The sequence below is a fragment of the Uloborus diversus genome, chromosome 1, assembly GCF_026930045.1.
Source record: "Uloborus diversus isolate 005 chromosome 1, Udiv.v.3.1, whole genome shotgun sequence".
Taxonomy (NCBI): Eukaryota; Metazoa; Arthropoda; class Arachnida; order Araneae; family Uloboridae; genus Uloborus; species Uloborus diversus.
This window is the reverse complement of record NC_072731.1, coordinates 50,543,047-50,568,448: the sequence shown is the minus strand read 5'-3', so window position 1 is coordinate 50,568,448 and position 25,402 is coordinate 50,543,047. Positions and strand designations below refer to the sequence as shown.

Here is a 25,402-nt window from a genome sequence, read left to right as displayed (position 1 = left end):
TGCCATTGTTGGTTACATGACGAGCGATTGTTATTTCGATCGCACACCAGTTTGCTTGCCATGTTTCCATTAGTTATTATGTTATTATTATTCTTGCAGTCGAACCTTCTTAATTCGAACACGCTAAAAACAAAATACTGCTAAGATGAAACAAATTACAGCTACCACAGTCACATTATCTTTGCACATAACGTTAGTTATTGTTTTTAAGACAAATTATGGTTAAGATGAATCAATTTTAAAGGTCCCTTTGAGTTCCTCTTTAACAAGGATCGACTGTATATTTAATATTTTAGTTGGCAAATATTTTTACAAATAAAATTTGTCCTGTTTTGTAATTTACAAAAAACGTAAAACATTAAAGATTCTATAAATAGACGATTACGAAACCAAATATGAAGAATGTTATGAAAGAACTGAAAAATATAAATAAATAAAAAGATAGAAGCAAAAGAAAAGGAAAGGAAAAAGAAAGAACCATTTGCAAAGACTAAAAGGAGAGAGAAAAAAAAACTTTCTCATAGCAACTGCGAAGTTATACTTGATATCGTACGTAGTATATTTACAAGTCTTTTTCATTAGAAAATATGCTTCTTATAAACAGGCTTTTTTAATACAAAGTGTGCGTAATATTCAATCTACGAGGGAAAAAATATTTTACGAATCGAGATCAGAAAGAAAATTTTCTCTCAAAAATCAAAATCCTTCCCGATTTATCAAACAAAACACTCCCGGATTTATGTTGAATGTGAATGTTATTATTTTTAGTAAGCACTGCAGCCATATTGTAACGGATTCGGTGCGACTTCCACTTTCTTGAAATGAAAACACAGTTCTTGATTAAAAAAAACACAGGAAATTTATTTGCACTATGTACAGGAAAGATCGTCAACAACTGCTAAATTATTCATCAGCAATTAAGCAATTATCACACAACTCCGTAAACTCAACGTTTACACACGTATTTACTTCCAAATACGAAAACAACACAGCGAAATGCCTCGCTATAAACAGAGCTAATACACACTCTCAGTTCGGAATCTGAATCGAAACTAAACTGTTTATCCATCGCTAACGGCTTATATAGACACCGAAAAGAAATTTCTCAAATATTCCACACGCTTCTGTAAAGTAGTAGACCGTTATCAAATTTTATCAATGAACAAAAAGGAAATAGGGGTCGTATACTTTAGCCATATGAAAAGGGGTTGTATATTCATTACGGGGAACTATTTACAGGTTACGTTCCTACAATAATTACTATTTACAGGATTTGTAACATTGCCCCCTTCCCAAGAACTGCACGTCCCGGGCAGTACAATCCCCAGAAAGGGTGCCAAACTTCTATCACAAGTTTACAAATATACACATTAATTAATAACTAACAGATACAGAACACATAATAATAACAAGAAATATTACTAAACATTAAAAGCAAAAATTATCTACAACTTTTATGTTATCAACCATGGTTGTTTACGTAATACTCATGAACTATGGCCATAGTATGGGGCTAACCGATCATAATGTACAACCCTAGGTTTTGCATTAGGTGATTTTTGGATCCTCACTACGACGTCATTCAGTCGGTTAAGGACTTTGTAGGGTCCATCCCAATGCGACTGCAATTTGGGTGAAAGACCTTTCCGTCGGATGGGATTCCATAACCAAACCTTGTCGCCTTCGTTGAATTCATGTCCAGTAGACATTGTGTCGTATCGGGTCTTCATCTTCTCCGCCGCGATGTTGATTCGCTCTCGTGCGAAGTTATTAACGTCTTCCAACCGGGCCTGGAGATCCTGGATGTACTCCTCAGGCGATGAAGGCGCATCAGGAGGACGACCGAAGACGAGATCACATGGTAGCCGAAGCTCTCGTCCGAAGAGCATCTGAGATGGGGCATATCCGGTAGTTTCGTGGACAGCACTGCGGTAGGCCAGCAGGAACAAAGGTAGCTTCTTGTCCCAATCCTGTTGATTTCTGGAGACCATAAGTGAGAGATTATTCAGGATTGTGCGGTTAAATCTCTCCACCATGCCGGCCGATTGTGGGTGTAGTGGTGTTGTCCTAGTTTTCTCAATTCCGAAAATTTGATATAGGCCCTTAAACACAGCAGAGATGAAATTCCTCCCTTGATCGGAATGAATCTGCAAAGGTGTTCCATATCTCGAGATCCAATACTGAACTAGAGTCTCTGCTACGGTGGTAGCCTCTTGATCTGGAATGGAATATGCTTCCGACCATTTGGTGAAGTAGTCGATGGAAACAAGAATGTATTTGTTCCCATCAGCAGTTCTTGGTAGAGGACCCAGGATGTCGATCCCAATTCGTTCGAAAGGAGCTCCAACGTTGTACAGATGTAGCTTCCCTCTGCTTCTCTTCTTCGGTCCTTTACGAGCAGCACAGGCGTCACAAGAATGGCACCACTTCTCCACGTCATCCTTCGCCTTGCTCCAGAAGAAGTGCTCCCGAACTTTATTGAGGGTTTTCAAGACACCAAAATGTCCTCCAGTCGCACTACTATGTATTTCTTTCAGAACATCTGAAATCCTTGATCGGGGAAGTAGTAACTGCCACCTAGATGTTTTGCCGTCGTCAGATTCCCATTTTCGGTGTAGCACGCCGTTCCGTAAATGGAGCGAGTTCCATAAAGCCCAGTATCTTTTTGTTGCAGGACTGAAGATGGAAACGTCCTGCCAGCTAGGTCGCCGACTGTCACTTTCCATGAACTACAAAATTGGTTGTATGTCGGGGTCTTCAAGTTGATCTTTTCGAACTTGGTCGTCACTCCATGGATCAGGTTCTGATGATATTGGAGTCACTGTCACCTGATAGGCGGTAGGGCTAGTCGTTCCATACTGTTTCTCGATTCGGGAACAATAGTGGCAGTTCTCAGGACAGGGTCTCCTTGATAAAGCGTCAGCATTACCGTGAGATAACCCTTTTCGATGCTTGATCTCCATGTCATATTCCTGGAGCCGCTGTATCCATCTGGCTATCTGGCCTTCCGGATTTTTGAAGTTCAAAAGCCAAGTTAAAGAGGCATGATCTGTCCGAAGCAGAAATTTTCGGCCGTAGAGGTAATGATGGAAGTGTTCTACAGCTTTCACTATGGCCAGTAACTCCTTTCTGGTGACGCAGTAATTTCGCTCCGACTTTGATAAGCATTTGCTCCAGTAAGCGATGACATGTTCATTTCCGTCAATTTCTTGGGATAAAACAGCTCCGATGCCCTCGTTGCTCACATCAGTGTCCAGGATGAAGGATTTTTCAGGCTGAGGATAGGCGAGGATAGGCGTTGATGTTAAAGCCTCCTGCAGTCGTAGAAATGCATCTTCGCATTCTTTGGACCATTCGAACTTTTGCTTGCTCTCCGTCAGCTTATGCAAAGGTCGTGCAATGTTGGAAAAACCCTTTACAAACTTCCTGTAGTAGGTGCAGAGCCCCAGGAAACTTCGCAGCTGATGGATGTTTTCGGGACGACTCCAACTCTTGACAGCAGATACCTTTTCTGGATCGGTTTGTACACCTTCAGAAGAGATGATGTGACCAAGGTAGTTCACTTCCCGGCGGAACAAATTACATTTGGACGGGCTTAACTTCAGATTGGCTTCCTTAAGCTTTTGCAGCACCTTCCTAAGATTTGCCAGATGTTCTTCGAAACTGCGTCCCACGATGATGATATCGTCTAAGTAGACCAGACAGGATTCGTAGGAAAGTCCTCTTAATACTGTCTCCATAAGACGCTCGAAAGTAGCTGGTGCATTGCAGAGGCCGAAGGGCATCACTTTAAACTGCCATAAGCCTTGTCCAGTTGTAAACGCTGTCTTTTCTCGGTCATCAGGGTGTATCTCAACCTGCCAGTAGCCGCTCTTCAAGTCCAGGGTCGAAAACCACTTGTGTCCGGAAAGAGTGTCCAAGGTGTCGTCTATCCGTGGAAGAGGGTAACTGTCTTTCTTGGTGATTTCATTCAGCCGTCGGTAATCTACACAAAATCTGGTGGAGCCATCTTTCTTTCGGACCAAGACGATGGGAGAGGCCCAAGGACTGGATGACGGTTCGATTACATTATTCTCCTTCATCTCTTTCAGGAGGGTCTCAACCTCTTCCTTCTTGGCGAACGGTAGTCGTCTTGGATGCTGTTTAATAGGGGGGTGTTCTCCAGTGTAAATCCTGTGCTGCGTTAAATTCGTACGGCCAACATTCTCCGATGTAGATGAAAACAGATGCTTGAAGTCGTCCACCAATTCTTCCGCAGCAGTTCTTTGATCTTTCGATAATGGCGCACTCCCAATTAACTTCGATGTCAAGGACTCAGAAGACACAGTCTCGGGGGAATTGATTCTTCTAATGATGCAGTTTACTGGAGTACAAGTTGCTAACACTTCACCTTTCCGGATATTCCTTGGCCTTTCACTCACGTTGGGCGACTCTCACAGGAATTACATCCTTAGAAAGGTCCACAAGCGTAGATGCTACCAGCACTCCGTTTGGGCTATTGCTTAAGTTGGGGTATTCAATGAGTCCAAATCGAAAACTATTGCTTTCTTCAATGGAGCCAGGTATTAATGATTCTGACCTTGAGGGAATCGATAAATCCGTTTGTGCTATTATTTGATGAGCGGATTTTACATTACTTTCTGCGGGGAAAACGGCTATGTCTTCTCTCATCGAGTGCAGCTCATTTGTCTTGAAGTCGAGGTTGAAGTCATACTTCTTTAAAAAATCCAATCCGAGAATGAAGGGGTCTGTGATAGCAGCAACGAATGCAGTATGATGGTAAGTGGCATTTCCAAACACAATTTCTAAGTTTACTTTACCTTCAACCTCGATCTTGTCACCTGTCACAGTCTGGAGGGTAACGCAGGGCGGCGTCCATAGAATGTTGAGTCCAAATTGACGAGCCACATCTGTTCTAATAATTGTAACATTGGCTCCAGTGTCAATAATCAGTGCGCAGGGAAACCCGTTTACATATGCGTAAACAAACAGTCCATTACTGCCGCCACTCGTCGATGAAATCTGGAAAACTTTAAGATGGGGCTCATTCCAATTTGGCGACCTCCGCCCCGCGAGATTGCCATGGCTTAGTTTTCCTGGACCTGGGAGGGAGAGGTGCTCTTCCCTCTGGTTTCTTGGCGAGCTTCACAGTTTCTTCGTAAGTGACCCTCGCCGCCACATTTCCAGCACTTAAGTGATTGTCCATTTTGGAACTTGGGAGCCGAAGTCCTTTTGAGGATTCCTGCAATTTCTTTTATTTGCTTTTCCAGTTCAGCAAAGCGTGACGAAACCGGATCAGACTCATAAGTTTTCACGCCGCGGATTGAATGGCGATCCTTGCGGGTTGCTTGCTGGGCGGCCTCCAACTTCATCGCATACACAACAGCAGAACTCAGGTCTTTGAAATCCGCCATCCGTAGAGCTTTCTGGATTTCCGGATCTCGAACCCCGTCGATGTAGTAGTTGAGTGCCAGGTTGTCTCGAACATCCGCAGGACAGTCGCAAAAAGCAAGATGAGACAGTCTCTCGACGTCCGACGCTAGCTCTTGCAGGGTTTCCCCGGTTTTCTGGAAACGGGACTTCAACTGGCGTCGGCTGAAATCTTTCTGGCACTTCTCACCGAAGCGAAGCTCCAACGCAGATGTGAGGGAGGCGAAATCCAGGCGCTGGCTGTCCGAAAGCGTCTGAAGAATGTCCGCTGCGTCACCTCTCAGGGATGCTGCAAGATGGCAGGCCTTGGTAGCAGAGTCCCATCCGTTCGCTTCCGCCACTATCATGAATTGGGTCTTGTACACCTGCCACGAACTTTTCCCATCAAATGTGGCCAGTTTAATGGACGGTCGAGCAATAGATGTGGGAGCGCAAAACTGTACAGAGCTGCTTTCCGCGGTCGCCAATCTCCTTTCCATGTCTTTAATTATTTCTTCCTTAAATGAGGTAAATTTCTTGTCTTCTTCTTCCAACTTATTTTCCACATTGGCGATACGCTCTTCCACAGTATCAAATTTTTCTTCCAGAGCATCAACTTTATCTCCCATGGCGGTTAGTTGATTCTCCATCATGGTTTTCATCGACGTTAGGTCACTTTTTATTTCATTTTGACTTGTAGTAATTTTAGCAGTTAAATCACTATTTAACTGTTCTTGGTTAGTCGCCAATTCATTTTTTAATTGTTCTTGGTTAGTCGCCATATCATTTTTTACAGAGTTGATTGCGTCAAGAAGTTGTTTTAATTGTTCATCCATTGCGCGAGTAATCACCATAAAAATAAAGTCCAAATTCAAAAAGTCTTTATGAAAAAAATGTCCAAAGTCACACTTACTCCAAGAAAGTCCAGAAGAAGCCCCACGTTGGGCGCCAAATTGTAACGGATTCGGTGCGACTTCCACTTTTTTGAAATGAAAACACAGTTCTTGATTAAAAAAAACACAGGAAATTTATTTACACTATGTACAGGAAAGATCGTCAACAACTGCTAAATTATTCATCAGCAATTAAGCAGTTATCACACAACTCCGTAAACTCAACGTTTACACACGTATTTACTTCCAAATACGAAAACAACACAGCGAAATGCCTCGCTATAAACAGAGCTAATACACACTCTCAGTTCGGAATCTGAATCGAAACTAAACTGTTTATCCATCGCTAACGGCTTATATAGACACCGAAAAGAAATTTCTCAAATATTCCACACGCTTCTGTAAAGTAGTAGACCGTTATCAAATTTTATCAATGAACAAAAAGGAAATAGGGGTCGTATACTTTAGCCATATGAAAAGGGGTTGTATATTCATTACAGGAAACTATTTACAGGTTACGTTCCTACAATAATTACTATTTACAGGATTTGTAACAATATTTAATCCTTTACATTCGTTTCTAAACTAAAAATCAAATTCTCTAGAAATGTTATAGTTATAAAAAGAAATGTCATAGGATAAAGGCTTAGATTAATGTCGTCATGTCATATTTTTTTCATGCACAGCTTTTTCTGCTTAGAATTTTTAAAAGCAGTATTTTACAATTCTTATTTTTAGTTAACTTGAAAGCTTCAAAACTTGTTTTGAAAAAGAAAAAGAGTATTTGGATATTTTCAAAATACAACTTTTAGTTCAATTTCAAAAGAATGAAAAAGAGTGACAAAGTATTTCAAAGATCAAAGTATAAACATTTGTTAAAGAAAAGGAATAGATAAAATTTATGACTGTGATAGTGTGACTTATGATAGTGTTGAAATTATCTGTACTTGGCAAAATTTGAACGTTTAAAAGGACTTTCCACTACTTAGGCAGTTTATTTAACATAAAGCACCATATATTTTTTCAAAAATACCTAGATTTCTTAAATAATCGTTATCATGGGGAACAAGAGTTCAATTAAATTAACATGTCATTGCTTACTGAATAAACAAATTTATGACTACACTCAAACCTGTTTTTGAGCGATCTTTTTTTCAGCATTTTTTTTTTCTTTTTCTTTGTGCGGTATATGAAAATTTCAATCAGATTGACACTCAATTGACTAAATAATTTATAAAACGAGTACGAGGTAGAATCTTCAAGTGACGACAGGGGCACCCCGATAGAAGGTCACTGTGACCTAACAAATAGGTCCTTATTCGGGAAATTTTGTCTAACTATTCGGCAGCATTATAATCACTTGGTTTATTTTGATTTCGTTTAATGACGCAATTCCCAGTTAATTCGTAAGTTTTTGGGTTATTTTCTACCTGAGACTTTTTTTTGCGGTTTCTATCCACCGCGTTTTTTTTTTTTTTTTTAATTTTAAATGCGTTGCGAAAACAATTTTTTTTTAAAGCTGATCCTGAAGTTTCGAATGATTTTTTTCATGCAATTTTCATGCGGTCCCTATTCACCACATAAAAACAGGTTTGGGAGTATATAAAATTAACAATTAATGACATCTTTCGAGAAAGTTAATAAATGACTTACCGCTAAATGTTTCTGGAAATAAGATTGAATAACGACTTTAGTAGAAGAAAACATTATTTATTATATAAAAAAAAATGATAACGAGAAAGATTAAGGAGTTTGGTCAGGTCATGGCAGTAAAGAGTTAGTTCACAGTGACCTACATACATATTCTAGGTTTCTAAAAGGTTAATTTATTATTAAAAATGATTTAACTTTTTAACCATTCCTCAAAATTATACAATTCAGGCTTTAGGTTTTTGTTTAAAAAAGGTATTGTATGAAATGGGGGTTTCTCATGAACCGGAGTATACGGTCTTTATTTATTGCTTATGATTCCACGAACAGCTAAATTTAGGGCATGCAGGTATTATGCGTAAAATCTGTCTTCTGGTAAAATAAAATTTTACAAAGCTAGAGGAGATTGAATTTAAATTTTAAATGAATTCATTTTTTAAAAGTTCTGCTAAAAAACATATTACGGCCTAAAAACTGGTAGGGGTGAGTCGGGAGGAATAGGACCAGATAGGATGGTGGATGAAATAGGACAGTTGAATTTATGCGACTAAATAAAATGTGAAATTTTGTTTCTAGCTTGTCCTGTACACGTAGAAGATTAAAATTAAGGCCGCTTTATCGTTTGGAGAAGCTAGAAACAATTTTTCCCAACATATTTTAGCATACAAATGCAACTGTCTCATTCCCCTTACAAATACTCACCAAGATTGATATTTGATTAAAAAAGTAATTTTAGTCCCGCAAACGGTACCAAAATGTCGCCTATCGTATGACTCTTTTTTTTTTTTAATAGTTGACAGTTTTAAAACGCCATTGTACGTCTTTAATACATTCTATATCAGGTGACAAATTATTTTTAATCATATTAAAAGTGCAAAAGGTAAAAAACATTATTCAAGGCTTCGGAACTTTAATTACGATTGTACCTCCTAATAAAAGTATAGCACAAAATGGAGCTCTTTACTTTTTTTCCAAGAATTTTCACATAACCTCTACGTCAAGATCTTATTCTCGAATTAATTTCGCAATGCATAAAATCAACAAATAAGAAAATAATTGAAAAGCTTTTCATTAAACTGACATTACCAAAAACTCATGAGAAAACTGAAAAAACCAAAAAATCGTGATTTGCCTAGCAAAAGAACATTTATTCTAACATCGAGTTCCGTCAACTCCCCCCCCCCCCTTTACATAAACGTCATCTTAAATTTTATATTACTGGGTACTGTATGGAATTTTAATTAAACTTCTAAATTTCGATGAAATGAAATAAACATTTTCTTTATCGGAAAAGATTTCAGAACTTTTCCGAACCAAAATCAAACAGAAATCGTTATGTTCGTTTCCAGTGATTCAAGAAATTCTGAGAAATCCTATTCAGTAGCATGATTCAATCCTTTCAGCAAAGAAGCAAAGCTGATTTCAAAAGCTTATTCCTACGCTTTCTTTTCAACCAGTATTTGGCGACTAAGTCTACAAAAATTCTAAGAATTCCCAGACATGATACCAAATGAACAAGAGTTTTCTAACACCGCTAACACGTTCCTCCATAGAAACGAACCCACGTTTTTATTTGGAATTTTGTCTTACGTAAACGCCATTTCAAAAAGGAATCCGTGACTGGATTCAAAAAGTTATTTCTGCACTAAATTCTGAGCTACTATATAGTTAGTTCTTTTTGTACTCAAATGTACATATATCAAATGCTTTATTATTAAGAAGAAATATCTAAAAATACAAATTCGCAATAAAAAGTTGTATGAGGGCAGTCAATAAATAACAAAACAGAGGCTATAAAACAGATTTTATTCGACTTTCTTCAAAAATTCTGACTGAAATCGTTTATTCTGTGTTCGTAAAACTCCTTTGGCTGCTGCTGGCACCAATTACGTACGCACTCCTTTACTTCATCGTCCAAATGAAATCGTTGTCCCCGAAGTGCCTTCCTAAATTCCCCAAAGATGAGGGATCACATGGGGATAGATCTGGACTATAAGGGGATGGTTCAAGATTTCTCACTTAAATTTCCGTAAAAGTTCTTTTTTTGCATTGGCTGTCTGTGGTCTCGGTAAACTTTCATGCGCTGCCATCCCGTTGCACGACAACACTAGACCTCAGACAGCCAATGCAAAAGAACTTTTTACGAAAACCTGGGTTGCAAATGATGATGTTTCTCTGCCATGGAGTAATCTACAAAAAGCAATGATACAAGAAAAAGACACCAAGACAAAAAAAAAAAAAGTTCTTTAAAAGATTAGGATGTAAATAACACTGTAATAAACAAATAAGGCACACGTGCATGAATTATGATTTCTTCTTGAACTCAGTTTAGCACTCAGTTACAACGAGCAAATAATGCGTTACAAGCAAGATATACTGTTTATTACATTATTATATTTAATATTACTTTTATTTCGTAATCAATTATTCGCTTTTCCATTGTTATTGAGCAATCACGATTGCTTATTGTTCTCATTTGACCGTTTTTGGTGTCCGTGCCTTTTTCAACTCGGACCAGAAGCCTATGCAGCACCACCGCCCACCGTCCTCTGCTGGTGGCGCGGCGCGGCTGCTCCGGTTTTGAGCTACCCGTTTCTCCTAGTCGGAGGCGTCCATGTCCTACACACACGCACGTTCACACACATACACACACACACGACTTCACACACATACCCTCACACATGTCTACGTGCATACACACAGGTCTACGCACACACACAACTATGCACACGTAACCGCCCAGGAGGAGAGGCAGGCTTGGAGGGGGGGGGGGACAGGAGCCGTTTCTAGAAACAATAACTCCAATGAGTAGGGTCCTGTCTCAGTTAGTGATTGCGAAAAATATAATTTGAATTCAAAATTTCAGAATTCAAATTAATTTTCTTTTCTTTTTTATTTCTTCTTTCATTCGAATAGTTTTAGCAAAGTTTCTTCAAACACTCATATTTAATAACGTAACACAAAACACTTTTTAGACAAAACTTAGTTAAATTAGTGAAATTCAGTAACCATTAAATAATCCTAAGAAAGTATAAGTTATTGGTTTCATAACTTTTTTTTCCTATTTTCTCTAACATGGCTCTTCTACACAATCACGAAAATCCATCATTATCAATCAAGAACTAATTCTGCACGTTCTTTACGGGAATTCCCCTAGAGGATGTCTTATTTTCCCTTCGTACATTCAATCCCCGGCGTCATCCAAAATATCAATTCGGAGATTATTTTGGCCGAAACTCTGCAGCATAGCTGTAATGGAGTTTGGGGCTGATATATTGCATATCTCGCTCAGGTGACAGCAACTTATAAAAAGTTTAAGAGATTGGTTTTCGGTTAAATCCCTCACATTTAGCAATGTCCAGTTTGTGAAGAACTCCGATAGGTCAAAGTAATTGCATTTAATTTTTAATGCGTAATAAATATATGCATGATGTAATTGTAATGTAAGTTAATCACCAATAAATAAAGAGTCATTGTCATTTTTCGTAACTATTTTTTGTTTCATTTGTTTAAACATTTTGTTTGAAGAATTGAACTACAGTACACTCTTAATCAACCGCGGTATTTCACACTTTCGGGAAAAAAATGTAGACATGATTTACTGAATTAAGGGGAAAATGCACCCATTTTCACTTTACAAGAGGAAAATATATTTTAGATATTTCCATTTCTTTACTCCGCCTCCATTTAATGACAGCAAACCTAGGTCATCGAAACCGCACTAGTTGAAACCATTTTTATACATCTAAAACCCTTATAATGTAGACGATTGACCGGGCGAGTTTTGTTCGAAAAAATAGTTCCCCTTCCCTCCCGTACTTGTTTTTGGCGTTACTTAACTCCTAGTTTGGTCTGTTTTAATTAATCTGTGTGCAGGATTTATTCGCGTTTGCAGTTACATACGATTTTTTAAAGGTATTTACTTACATTTTTACATACTGTTATCCCTTTAAGCTATAGTGTAAATGTAGAGAGTGGTATTGATTTTTTTAAAAGCTCTTGTATATATACTAGTATTTTAAGACCTATTTTTGCTGATTATCTGTAAAATTTGGTTCCCCGCAGTACCTGCATCCCCCTATTCCGTGGATAATCGGGAGTTTAATGTACTCCGGTAAGGATATCAATTCACGTCGAAGAGAACGGCCACGTTGTCTACTGAGGTTGGACGATCCCGGGTTAGAATCCCGGCTCAGGCATAGATGTACTTTCTCTCTCCTGACCTTGTCCTTTCGTTGTGTGAATGTGTTGTTATGCTGTGAATGGTTGCCTACCGTATAAACGGGTCCTTATGGCATGTGTGTGCTGTAGAAGTCAGGCTTCACATCAAATTACGGTGTAGTTGGGAAAATGAAGCAGCGCAACCCAAATTGCCAGTCTAGCTGGCACTAGACAACTACAACAACATCAGTAGACATTTTCTGAATGAAGTTCGATGATTTTAGTCATTTTGATTAACCGATAACACTGGGCAGCACACATTTTGGTGCAGGATTTTATTTAACTGATTTTAAGTTCTGGTCAAACCATTTATTTTCGAGGTAGACTATGCTTTTTTCTGTGTAAAAACCAAAACGTTGAACATGACTTTAAGCGAAAATCGAAATTAATAAGAAACAAAGAATAACACGCCATTTGCGCATTTAACATTGCTAGCGTGCCATTCCATTTACCGCGAAACACTTTCGTGTAAGAAAAAAAAATGAATGGGTTTGTCACTGTAACACGCTTCTGAATTTTCTGTTTTAAAAGGCCTAGGCTGTTTACGTAATAAGCAGTTATTGACCACACAGTAGCGCTAAGGCAAGAATGAATTTTCTTTGTGGGAAAACTCTTTACGATAAACGTTTTATCGGCACCTGTCTCTCGCTCAATTATTAAAATTCATTTACAGAAGTAAAACTAATTATTTCTTTAATGTAATTTGTATTTCCATTAAATGTTTTATTTTATTTACAGGTGTAAAATGCACGCAATTTGAAAGAATAACTTCATGAAAGTCTTACATGTTAATGGACATCTTTTCTTTAGCTTAAAGCTTTAGTAGATAGATTGAAAAATGTTTGCATGTGTGTTATGTGTGTGTAAGTTCAAGCGTATTCTCTTTATTTTTGTGCTTTCCATGCTTAAAATCAGAGGTACCATTAGGGTTTTTTTTCAAAGTGTGGATATGGTCCTTGATATTTTTAGAGGGAGGAAATTTTACAAAGTAGTGAAGACCATACAGCAGTAGTTAACTAAAGCACAGGATTTGCAGAAATGAGGTTCTGAGAAACAGCCGAACTCGCTTATAACGTACGCAAAGAGACTGCGATATTTGTTCGCTATAACTGAGTGCTCGTAAAAAACGGGCTCGGAGGAAAAAATCATAAAAATTCAAACAAACTTGCTTTTTTAGTTTTTAAATCTTCACAGTACCAAAGAAGTTAGTTAATCTGCAATGAACTGTCTAACTGTTTCCAGGGGCGCACAGAGCTTTAATTTTTGGGAGAGCAGAAATTCTCAGTTTGCCGAATGGAACTCCACATTTTTGCAAATGATGATAATTTTGCCGAATGGAACTCGAAATATTGCCGAATAAAACTCCAAATTTCCCCAAGTTATGTCAATTTTAACAACTAAAACTCCAAATTTTACCTAATCGTCAAAAAAAAATTTGCCAAATAAAATTTTTTTGGGGAGGTCACAGTGACCTCCCGTGGCCTCCCATCAGAAGCCTATGACGGTTTCATTCTTGTTCAATTGTTTTTCGAGAAATACAAACGGACGGAAAAACATCGTCTTTTACAATCCTGGCTTCTGAAATAGCTTGAAGTTTTTCTGCATTTCAAAAGGTCATTGGGTATGTTGAGGGCGGTTCAGCTTGCAGTTTTTCTCATTTTCCGTATTGTCGCAGCTTTCACATTTTTTTTTCATCTGCTATCATCAGAGCTACATTATCCTCGGAAGTAAATATCTCAGAAGTGATAATGTTTGTGTCAAAAAATATTTTTTCAAAGGCCGAGACGGCCTGATCGGTAAGGCGCCGGGCTTGCAACAGGAGAGTTCCGGGTTCGATGCCAGTCGTTCATTGATGCTTTCTAGCCGCGTTCACAACACACCTTTTGACCCAGTAAATCCCCGCTCCGGCTTCGCAAAAAAAGATTGAAAAATTCATCGTTTCCATGTTAAAAGAGGTTTCTCGTTGTGCCAGAGAAAGCGGTTTTTACCCAGCATCCTTAGCGGCTATACCAAACAAGTAGACGAACTTGTTTCGCGTAATGCATTCTGGGAAAAACTTCGCTTTCACTCCAAAAGGAAGCAGGAGGAAGAAAATTCCACATATACCCCGCAAATAACCGGAAAGCGGTGAAGAGCAGGTTTTTTCCGGAGTTGAAAGTGTCCATGGAAACGGCCCACTTGAGGCCCGTTAAATATGTTGTGGTCATAAAGTCCTCCACTAGAACCAGTACCTCTTGGGGTGCTGAACCAGGACTTGTTCGGCTTCTGGTTTGGTTCAAAATTTCGAAATGTTGATAGATGGTGCTTCCGAATGTCGTGTGCTCTGTCTGAGTCAATTCGGACTTCCACCTAAAAGGTGCTCATTAAGATGAAAGCCGTCCCTCACTGCCTAAAATCAAGTAGCAATTGCTACTCGGGTCCGATAATACGAGTGGTATTACTAACACTCCAAAGTCTTCTCTACTCCATAAATTAAAAGAAAAATATTGACGTCATCACCTGTTTAAGGACTTATGACTCAGCACTGACTTTCCGTTGACTTTGAAATGTTAAAGGAATTTTACCAAGAAAAGATAAACACTGAGCTGAAAGGAAGTCAATGGAAATTTTAAGAATCGCAAAATACTGCTTGCGTAAAACGGGGCTTGCTCGTTAAAAGCGAGTTACGCTTCCAGAGACTTAACATTGTACCAACTAAGTATTTCTGATTTCCTCGTTAAATCTGAGTTCTCGTTAAATTAAGAGTTTGTTATAAGCGTGTTCAATTTTATTTGAAGAAACATGATTTAGATTTTATACTAACAATAGAAAAATATAAGAACATGACGTTTTTTCGTGCTTTATTTCCAGCATAAACCAAATAAACAAGATTGTACAACAAAGCTAATGTACAATAGACGGCAAAAAAAAGAAAAAGGAAAAATTTGCAGTAACTGCGCTTTAGCTTCCCAAGTGACAAATTTTAACAAAAAAAAAAAAAAAACTTTCTAAAGATCATATGAGTACTAATATTCCACATTTATTTTCCATGACAGTGGATCAAGAACTTAAGGTATTTGATAAAATAAGATTTTGTTTCGAAAAACCCGTCATCTCTGGAATAATGCATAATAAGTTAAACATACACCTGATTCATTTTAAGTGAACGTTCAAATTACAACTTGTTTTGTTGATGAATAATTAAAGTAAAAAGTGTATGTATCTCTTTATGTTTGTACATTGTATACAAGAAAAGAAATAATTCCTTGAAGTCCAATGAATCATTTACACAAACCCTGTATAGTGTGAAAGAAGAGAAGTGGAGTTGGAATTCACGGCAAACCTAACCTGGCAGCGTCAGGATGCTCTAATCTCACTCAAAAAATTTCAGAAAAAAAAATTATAGTGGTGTTTCAATTCTCGTTATATATTATTCAAAGATTCAACCGAATCCCATTACTAAACCAAAGATTCAGTTGCGTCCCGAAAAAAAAAAAAAATATGATTTATGTCGCATATTCAGCTGATCATCAGCAAAAAATCTTTTAAAGTTATGATTTCTGTTGAATTTCATATTTCTGCTTGTTTTTCTATTTTGCTTGATTTATTTTCTTAATCTTCACCATACATATAAGCAAATAAGTCCAAACAAAGAAAACAACATCATCACGCAACCACTCAAGGGTTAAAAGAACACAGTAATCAGAAATACTTCCATAGAATCGTGACCGACTTCGAATTGAAGATGTGTCCGGCATCGGAGAATAACTGTGACCGCATCCGCATCGATTATGTGGGAGAAGAAAACGCAAAAAACAATTTCGCAGACGATAGGAGCGTTGTCAGTATTTCTAGCCGATAAGACCCAATGATAGACGAGTGAAATGGACTGGAGCTAATGTGTTTTACTGATCCGAGCTGTTATTAGCGACCGTAAGGCTGCTTTTCCATCTATTTCCAGATTTATATACATAGAAAGTTTTTTCTTTTTTTTCTTTCTTTTTTTTTAACGAGTTTGAACACCAAGGTAAGAATAAAATATAAGTTGGTCTTTAAAAGGCATAGGAATGTTATTCAAATTTCGTTATTTGTTTTATATTCAGACGAATGAAACCAAAATCTAAGGCAGATCTCTCCGTAACCTAAGATAGTTGTTGCTAAAATCTCTTATAATTCAAGATAATTAAAAGGCAATATTTTCGAATACTTTTTCGGGCTTATTCTAACACTTTATCTTCTTCAGGAAGTTCAGTAAATAAATATAGTTCTTACTTTTATAAAATAAGGCTTTTAATTGCATAATGATGTTAACAGTATAAATTATGTTCTCCGCTGACGTAGGGGGGAAAACACATTCTTAATCCATCATAATAGCTAAACTTCTGCATCATTTTTTTTGCTGTTGCCATTACCAAAAGAAAAAACAAAAACACAATAGATAGCGCAGACGATAAATAAATAAAAACTTTTTAACAAAAAAATTGAACCGCCGAAAACACTGAAAAGCAAAAAATAATAAACCATTTTAATTAAACCTTAATAACTAAGTTCTTAAACTGATGCAAGTATACCTAAGTATATATTTTTGTAATAATTTAGAGTTTTTAATTAACCTTAATAACTCAGTTCTTAAATTAATGTAAGTATACCTAAGTAGTTTTGAGTCGGTGCCAAACAAACAAATTAATTATTTTTGTAAAGTGTGAGGCGCAGCGGTGGCGTATGGCGACACGTCCCTTCGCCGGAAAATGCCGAGCGTTCACGAAGTTAAACCCGAACCTCGTCGAGTGGTCTCGAAGAAGCACGTGTCGAGTATTTGACTGCTACTGAGCTTTTGCCTCATATACAACAGTCAAAATGTTTATATCATTGTTCATCATACTGAAGAAGGATTTCTCATCTTGTTAAAAGCTCAAATAAATGGTTTTGGGGGTCATAGTATTATTCAGCGTAAGTATGGCATAACAACTGAAATTGACTACGTTAATTACATACATGATCCTGAAGATTTTTCTCACTGGTTGTTTGCCTCTCTCGTGCGAGGTCCCAAAGGTTTCAAAGCTCCAACGAGAGGTACTTTTTGTTGTATACGATCTACTAGTATTCATGATTTAATGATGGCGTGTGGAGGGAGCATTTTTTGAAACATTTATGTTTCTCGCCGGACATTTCACATTACATTGCTAATTTTATTTGGTTATTTCTTTAAATTTAGGTAATTTAGGGATCTTTGTTTATTTATTGTTTGGCACCGGCTCAAAACTACTTAGGTATACTTACATTAATTTAAGAACTGAGTTATTAAGGTTAATTAAAAACTCTAAATTATTACAAAAATATATACTTAGGTATACTTACATCAGTTTAAGAACTTAGTTATTAAGGTTTAATTAAAATGGTTTATTATTTTTTGCTTTTCAGTTTTTTCGGCGGTTCAATTTTTTTGTTAAAAAGTTTTTATTTTATAATTTTTTGTGGCTATAAGCTACTAATGTGGCTATAATCTGTATGCTTATATTTTTGATTACTTTTAAAATAGCTACCTACCTTACTTTAGCTATTAACATATATATATATATATATATATATATATATATATATATATATATATATATATAATCGTATTTTAACAATTATCTGTTGTGTTACATAAATAATTTTAAGAAAGCAGGCTTTATATACTAACATGGGTAGGCCTACAAAAAAAATACTGCTCGGATGAGGAAAAGATGTTTAGAAGAATCTATTAATGAGAAAGAAAAAAGGTTGGAAGCAAACAGAAAGAGAATTACATTAACACGTTCACAGGAGAGTTTAGGTCAGCGCGAGGAAAGACTGTCGAGAATGAGAAGCTACAATAACGATAGGTTATTGCAAGAAGGTGATAAGCAGCGCGCTCGTCGTTTAGATATGATAAGAGAGCGACTTTCAAATGAGAGTGAAGAGCAACGCGCTCTGCAATACCTACAGAAATTGATGAGTTATCGGAAATTGAGAAACGTTTTATTTGCAGAGTAGTGCCATTTCTCTTAAAATAATAAAGTTCAAAATCGTTTGAGCCAAGACTGGTGCAAAGGGCAGGCAATCCTTTTTGCTCAGGATGTGGTCGAGCTGGCGGAACAACTTCCGCTTGAACCTAATCAAACTGGATTAGTGCTCGTAGTAGAAAGTCGTGAAAATTTAGAACATTCTAGGGCGTTTCAAATTGATATAGGTAAACTTCAAGTGGCATTGCAGTGGCTCCTAAAGAATAATGCACTGTATAAAGAGGTTCGTGTGCATTTTCCTACTGTGATCGATATTTCTACGATAACACAAATTACTGACGAACCCGCACATGTTCATGACAGTGAAGAACCAATTGTTGAACGGTCAACTGTTAATAAAAATATCTATACTGTCTTGCATGCTTTATCTGATCTAGAGCCAAATAAGTTACTACACAAACCTCACGATGAATGAGCTTTAGCAGAAATGCAGAGACTGAGAGCTCTAAATCAGGAGACTGACAAATCTAAAGCTCATTCATCGTGAGTTTTTTTTTTTTTTTTTTGTAATACACAACTCATTAATAAAAAATCTGTGAGCGAACAATAAATCACTCCTGATATCTCACCTTTAGATAAGGAATTTTTCCAAATTTACATGGGACCAAATTCTAGGTATACTCTTTCCAATAAAAAAACAATAGAGACGTACCGAGTAGCACTTTGGCCGAGTAGCCGAGTACCGAGTACTCGGCCTTTCACTACTCGGCCGAGTACCGAGTTACCGAGTACTTGGCCTTTCACTACTCGGCCGAGTACCGAGTTACCGAGTACTTGGCCTTTCACTACTCGGCCGAGTTACCAAGTACTAATTACATTTTAAGAAGAACCACCGACACACATGTGATGAAATTTGAACTTATTGGAATAGTTTAATTACCCATTACATAAACAATTTTGTTTGTGTCAAAAATTTTACAAAAAAATTATTTTTAAAATTAAAAATAAATAAATAAAAGGTATGATTAAACAAGTTGGAATTAAAACAAATAACAGTAAAATCCCTCTAATGCGGACATTAACAAGACAATTTTTTTTGTCTGCAATAGAGAGGTGTCTGCAGGACAGGGATTTGATAATGTTATTTGCATTAGAACTGGGGAATTAAAAATTGTCCGCATAAGAGGGGTGTCTGTTAGGAGGGGTTTCACTGTATACCAATCATAGTTCTAGTCCGCCAAACATAATTTTTAAAAGCAGATAAAACAAATATGCAGGAACACTGCAGACCATGTGTTTCTGCCCCCCACCCCTCCCGTTACAAGGAACGTCTTTTTCAGTGCATAACATGTGAGTTAAAGAATAATAAGACATTTGACAAAAAAATCCAACTTTTGTCGGATGCCTTTAAATCCACGAGCTCCGATTTTGTGCATTGAAAAAGGAATTCCTTGTAACGCCAAAACACGTGTTTACAGTGTTCCTGCACTGTGCTTTTAACGTTGTTTTGTTTCCTTTTATTTTTTAAGCAAAGGTATTTTTGTATTTTTTATAACTAATTTTGTTTGTAGAAAAAATCCATTTTTAATATAAAAATTCCATTCTTTCTATACTTAACTTTTTTGCATAATTTCTAATAATAAGTTTTATTTACTTTAGGGACATTAAAATAAAGATTTATTCTATTGAAGCATTACAAAGTGCATTACTCTCAAAATTTAAATTTGACTTATAAATTTTAATTGTAAATGATTGCAGAATATAATGCTTGCTCTTTTTTTAGACATTTTAGTATCTGTCTTGGACAATATTCAATTTTTTGCAACTACTCGGCATTGGCCGAGTATCTGATCAGAATTTGGCCGAGTACCGAGTACTCGGCAAATTGGCCGAGTAGGCCGAGTACCGAGTAGTTACCGAGTACTCGGTACGTCTCTAAAAAACAACTATCAAAATCAGACTATTCTGTAAAAGTTATGCGTCGTCTTACACGAAAAAAAGTAAAAAACCTGTGAGTGAACAATAACTCACCCCTGTTTTCCATCCTTTAGGATAGGAAATTTTTTTCCAAATTTATATGGGAACAACTTCTGGGAAAATTCTTTCCAATGAAAAAAGAACTATCAAAATCGGACGAACCTGTGAAAAGTAATGCCTGGTCATACATGAAAAAAAGAACTTATCTATACGGGTCGACTTGAGAACCTCCTCCGTTTTTTCGTCGGTTAAAAAACTAATCCTAATTACAAATACCAGAGATTGAGAGGTCTACACTGCCGTGGGCAAGTCAAAGGCAGTAACTGCATTTTTTTTTCATTTTTTTTTTTTTTTTTTTTTTTGCATTTTGTCATCTATTGTACGTTAGCTTTGTTGTACAAACGAACTTATTTGGTTTTCGCTGAAAAAAATATATAACTCCAACATTTTCTTATTGTTAGTACTACTGAATCCAACACACATTTCTTCAAATATCTCGAAAACTCATTTCTGCAGCGTATGGGCAGGTAAGCGGCAGATACTGCCGCTTACCTGCCCATGGCAGTACACACGAGAGACATACAGGTCTTAAGCTCATTCATTGTGAGCTTTTTTTTTTTTTGTAATACCCAACTCAGAATCAAAAAATCTTGGAGTGAACAACTAATCACCCCCTCTCCCCCCCTTAGGGTAGGAATTTTTCCCTCAAATTTATAGGGGAATTACTTCAGGCTATACCCTTTCTAATAAAAAAAGAATATTCAAAATCGGACTATTCTGTAAAAAGTTATGTGTGGTCATACATTAAAAAAAATATATATATATACACGTGTCGATTTGAGAACCTCCTCCGTTTTTTCGTCGGTTAAAAATAGTATGTCACCATCACTAAACTTCGCCCTATTTTTTCATACAAATCCTGAATATAAAAAATGTTTGACGACTGGCACTGAAAACTAACCCTAATCACAAGTACCACACTGCCGTGTGCAGGTAAAGGGCTATAACTGCAATTTTATCTTTTTTTTTTTTTTTTGCATTTTGTCATCATTGTTTGTACGTTAGCTTTGTTGTACAAACTAACTTATTTGGTTTCCGCTAAAAAAAATATAATTCTAACATTTCCCAGTTGATAATACTGAATCCAGCGCACAGTTCTTCAAATATCTCGAAAACTCATTTCTGCAGATACTGTCGTTTACCTGCTCAAGACAGTACACACGAGAGACATACAAGTCTGCATCTCATTCATCGTGAGGTTTTTTTTTTTTTGTTATACCCAATTTAGCATCAAAAAAATCTTAGAGTGAACTACTAATCGCCCCCCTTTCCCCACCCTTAGGGTAGGATTTTTTCCCTCAAATTTATACAGGAACAACTTCAGGCTATACCCTTTCCAATAAAAAAAAGAATATTCTAAATCGGACTATTATGTAAAAAGTTATGTGTGGTCATCATATATAAAAAAATCTGTGAGTGAACAACAAATCTCCCCCTTTTCCCACCCTTCGGGTAGGAATTTTTCCTCCAAATTTATATGAGACCAATTCCAGGGTATAACCTTTCCAATAAAAAAAGAATTATCAAAATCAGACTGTTCTGTAAAAAGTTATGCGTGGTCATACATTTAAAAAAAAATATATACGTGTCGAATTGAGAACCTCCTCCGTTTTTTTGTCGGTTAAAAATGATATTAAGAAGAATTTCACAAATAGCAAATGATAGTAAATAGCAAAACCAAATGTACATACAGCTGACGATAAATGTACAAAAAGTCGTTACCATTGTAGCACACATGAAAGGGACTGAATTTCTAAATAAATGAAAATTTATTTCGAGCAATTTTCTATACATACAGCATACACAGAATATTACACGCTGCATAACATTTATTTTTCATGTAATTATGTAAGGAAACGTACGGAGGAATTTTTGTATGATGTTTACAGGAGAAATTATGCGTAAAAGCAAATTTACAAAGTTCTCGAAAGAGCACGTCACACTTATCAATACAACTTGAAATGAGTAATTCCTGCATAATTATATTTCGTGTATTTAGGAATCGGGTTCCAACGAATTGGATCAAATTTATTTATATTCGTAACTGCATTAGTGTAAATATCATAGTTCTGCCTCTCAACATTCCTGCCAGAAATTGTTTGGCTGGCATATAACTTGTATAGTGAATATATTTCTAATCAGCTCAGTTATATGAACATGCATGCATTGGGATAGTTTCCGAAAACGTAACCCCATAAAATAACCAAAATACAGTGAATTTAGTTGACAACATTTACTTACATTTACATAAACTCCGAACATAAAATCTTTGTAGAATATCTTTAAGCAGCGGCGTACCTATTATGAGTGACATCCGGGACGGAAATAAATTTGTTATCTCAGCCCCCCTCCCCCCAACAAGCGCAATATATATATATATATATATATATATATATATATATATATATATATATATATATATATATATATTCATATTCTACGTAAACATGAAATTTGTGCACTTTTCAGAAAAAAACTATCTTTGAAATGTATCAAAATTTTAAGTGCGATAATGTACAAAAGACAAATAAAAACTATAAAAGCTTTTTATGTAACTTAGATGCATGTGTGTATCGAGAGGTCAAAAAGTAAAAGAGTGTATGTTCATGGCCCCGTGATTATTTCAAACAGAGAAAGATAATGGGTTTTCAGTCTTTTGGTATAAGAGGTCACTATTGAGTCTAAGCATTAACAATATGAACCTAATCCTGAGTATAGTATTAGCACCATGCTGCGAGAGGGAAAATAGGGGGGATCCGGGGGGTTTTCCCTGGAATTTTTTTAATTTGTAGTCTTAAAAATGCATTTTTTAGCTTCATATTTTTTAAAAAGTTGCAATTCCACCTTGGATGTCATCACCTAGACGAATGACACCTAGGGCGGACCGCCCCACTCCCGTAGTGACGCCACTGCTTTATGGCTTAATGTCCATTTTATAATTTAATTAAAAGAATAAAATTGATGCAAATTTTTTTTTTCAAGAACGATTTTTTTTTTAAGTTGCATTTAGTAAAATCACGAAGTGAAATCTGAAAGGTCTTTAGGAAAAAAATTTAAAAATTAAAAAAAACCTTGACTTTGAAAAAAAAAAGACTATTCAAATTTACCTATAGAGATTATTAACAAGACGAACATCAATTTTGGTGGAGTCTTAATCGAAATGCTTGAGAAAAAAAAATGCATACTATTCAATTACATACTATTCAATAACTTCAATAAAGAACCACCATAAATAGACTTCTCCATTATCATTGCCACAAACTAATATCTTTTTCTGAATGTTTGCAAGAACTTGTACTGTTATGGATGTCTGCTAACATTTTCACGAGTCATTATTCATGTAAAAATACAGGCAGTCAAAAATGTCACACGAAAGAATCTTTTTCCCAGCATGGTGTCATGCTTCTGGAAACTTGGAGTATCGATTCAGGGAGGAGGAAACATAAAAAACAATTTCGTAGAGATCGGAGACTTGTCACCACTGCAGACGATAAGACCTCATGACAGACGACCGAAATAGACTGCAGCTAATGCGCTTTGGGGCCTCGAACTGATATTAGAAATAGTGCGAATTCTATTCTGGTCTGCTTTCGATTTGAGTGTGAACATATTTTGCAGCTTAAGGGAGGAAGGAACTGAAATAGATAATGAGCACTGAGATGCGTTTTTTGGTCTGTTTTTTTTTTTTTTTTTTTTTTTTTTTTTTGAGAGAGAGAGAGAGAGACTCGGAGAAACGCAGCTTTTTGAAATTTTTGATTAGTAACATGAACATATTCTTTGCTTAAATGATGTAAAAACATTGCCAGTAAAAAGCAAAAATAACATAATAAATAAGCTACGTAAAAACTGCTTTTTGAACCCAACTTATCAATTAATCTTATCATGTAAATCTTCATAAATTTATGAATTTGCAAATATTGTTGTATTAAGATGAAAGGATAAATATATGCGGAAAAATATTTGTACCTCTTTTGCAAGGTTGGATGGTACTTTTCCGATAAAGCATGTCACGGATTATTTTCAACATTTTTTACCAACTGGAGCACAAAGCAAAGTGCTTACTGGCTCCATCAAACGTTGCCAAAATCAACATCGCCGAAAAGCAGAATTTAATATTTAATTTTAAATAAAGCAATACATTGAATAAGGCTTAATACATTAATAATTTATTAAGTTACTTAATAGTTTTCTTGATAATTTGTGCTTTATTTACGTTGTTTTTTTAACTTTAATCATATTGTAGCCCAAAGCTTATTTGATCATTTTTTATTTAAGACTTAATGGTTACACTAAAATGAAAAAAATCAAATCCACTAAAAAAGAACTAAATCATTAAATACATAAAATTTACGTGTGTCAGAACGTTACCTTTGAAACATATTTCGAATTGAAACGGTCAGAAAGTCTAGAGGGACTGTTGGATCTGTTTTAGTCTTGATCAGTGGTTAGAAGTAGCGTGTTACGAAATGCCACGCTATTGTAGCAGCTAGATTTTTAGTAGTGTGTAGTGCAGCGCACTACTGAAAAAAAAAGAGTAGCGAGTAGTTCGATACCAAAAAAAAGGTAGTTTGCAGCGATTTCTGGAAATTACTTTTAGATAAAATTCAAAAAAAAAAAAAAAAAAAAAAGCATTTTATCAGTGGCGTAAGAAAGGGGGTAGTGTCCACGTCCGGGCCCCTAGCTTAAAGCTCAAAATTAATTAATTAGATCCTACAAAATATTAGTTCCTGTAAAATTAATTCCTATAGTGAAAATTAAAGTTTATCTATTGTGTTCAAGAGGTGTTTTCCTCATCTAATCAATTTATGTACTTATAGGTATATCGTAGAAAAACTTAAATTAAACTATGACTGCTTCTATTTACATTTTTTTAAGCAGCTAAAATGTAAAAATTTGATTATTTAACTTTTTGATCCTTTCTTGCAGCGAATATTCGTAGTTGGTGTAACAAGGGAAGGAAAGAAAGAATAGAGAAGTCTCACTAATATTCCACGTTCAAATGAGTTAATTCATTAATCTGAGCAACTTTTCGAATTTTTTCGTTCAATCCTCAAATGGTTTGAGTGTATGCTTTTTATTTATTTATTTTTTAAAAAGCAGCGAAATAGCGACTAGATTTTAAAAGCAGTTTGTAATCGCTACATTAAAAAAAAGTAACTGTAGTTGTAATTAACTACAATTACAATAAAGTAGTTATAGTTCGCTACAAAACAAATGTAGTTTTTC

At 36.1% G+C, this 25,402-nt stretch overlaps 1 protein-coding gene across 1 annotated transcript in view; it reads right to left on the bottom strand.

Moving 5' to 3' along the window:
• LOC129229570 (polypeptide N-acetylgalactosaminyltransferase 13-like) overlaps positions 1-25,402 on the bottom strand; it is a 224,552-nt gene that overhangs the window by 181,167 nt on the left and 17,983 nt on the right. The gene's annotated exons all lie outside the window — the stretch shown is intronic.